Raw genomic sequence first — 1874 nt, forward strand, 5'->3', positions numbered from 1 at the left:
GCCATAGCTACTCCGACTAGCAAATCTGCAGTGCAGTTCATTAGAAACCAGTCTTCTAAATAACTTTAAAATCCCTCCCTGATTGACGCTGAGCAACTCCGACGAGTAGTTTGAAGCTGCCTCCAGAAGCTTCGGGGGAAAAGGACGGGGTATGGCTAAAAGGGATAAGAACACCAACAACGGTGCCGTATTACTCAGTCCTCACTTTCCCGGCACCACTCGCGACTCCCCCCACAATTCAACTACGGAATCCTAACGTACAAGTCAGTAGTCGCCACAAGGAATCCTGGGAAACCAAGTCAAACCACCCGCCTCGGATATGCCTCTCCTACATGCCTTTGATGAATTACACTCCTCGTTCTGTGAGTTTTGAGTTTCAAAGTGCACAAAAGACTGCGATTGAGTCCACGCCCAGCCGACCTCAAAGATTCCCTATAATCCACTGCACTTCTGAAAACGGAGAGCCACATACTGTTTTGGAAATTTATCAGGCTAACTTCTTTCGTCATAAAACAGCCAAGGCTAAGATTGCCTCGGAAATCCGGTGTGTGTCTACTTTTTTCCTACTGCGCACGCGCTACGCTTCCAACACGAGCAGCCTCATTGACTAGAGCTTGCTGTGAAGATCAGTGGCGCGGATCAAAATGGCGGAACGCGGTTATAGCTTTTCTCTCACCACATTCAGGTAGGGCTTCTCTTGGGGGGGGGACTTCGAGGCAGCCCGGTTAAACCGGCCAAAGCTCTCTGCTTGTCGGGTTGATCTGTCTGCAATCATTGAAGTAACAGATTTTGTGGAGTCAATGCTGCTGCTGTCGGTGGCGTAGCGTTGTTGTAGGAAGAAGTGGCACGAAGATACAGTGATGGTAAACCCTGAGCTGCGTTACACACGAGGGAGGGAGAATTTGAGTTTAGTTATGGGGTTTTTGATAAGTTTTTAGGGTGTGATAAACCTTGTTTCTCTTCCCTGCAAGGAACTCATTTGTCACCTGTCCGCATCTTTGGGTAGATTGATTAATGGTGTTAAATAATATATCAAGAGTATATATGCGGTGCTGCTACTGAAATAAGGGAAAAGATACTTGGAGTAAAATTCGGCCGTATACTTTATTGTTGCTTTTTTTACCTCCTAAGAAATACAATCCTAAGGTTATAAAATGGCTGCTGAAAAAGCCCTTTTAATTACCATACGTTTCTAACTATGACTGCAATTATAAATTAGAACCTTATTTGTGACCGGCGAATTCAAGGATTGCACAGTTCATTAGTAAGTTCGTTGTTACAATGCTGTATTAGTGATACTAAAATTATGGAACATTATGCTGTAGTCACAATCAGTTTGTGTCACTATTGTGAGATGTAAAAACCCCAAATTTTGATACAATACGAAGACAAGTCTGGTTAACAAAACAAAGGTTTATTGGAGAATAACATAACATAAAAAGAATAAAAAGAAAAGAGAAGAGTTTGCAAACGCGGCCTCCTGGATCCTTCCCTATGGATTGGTTTCCAGGAGCGCACTGGCCTGGTTTCAAGCTCTGCATCTTATACCTCTACAATGCATGTCACATCTAAGAAGCTCTTTCATCTTTATAATGTACTTTGAAGTTGTACTTAAAGTCATCCTGACCTCTTCCACCCATCTGCTGTTATCTTGTTTATTTGTAATTTTCACCTAGGTCAAAATCCCCCTCTTTGATAGTAGGATTTCTACTCAAAGTGTAAGTTCCTGTGTCCGGAGGATTTTTAGGCAGTAAACATTGAACAAACCTTCTCACACATTTGGCAGTGCATTGCTACATTTGCGTTACAGTGTTACATTTGTGTTAAATAGACAGTCTCATATATTGGCATTACATTTCTACAATTATTTTTCT

The sequence above is a fragment of the Protobothrops mucrosquamatus genome, unplaced genomic scaffold (genome assembly GCF_001527695.2).
Source record: "Protobothrops mucrosquamatus isolate PMUCROS unplaced genomic scaffold, P.Mucros_1.0 scaffold2471, whole genome shotgun sequence".
Lineage (NCBI taxonomy): Eukaryota > Metazoa > Chordata > Lepidosauria > Squamata > Viperidae > Protobothrops > Protobothrops mucrosquamatus.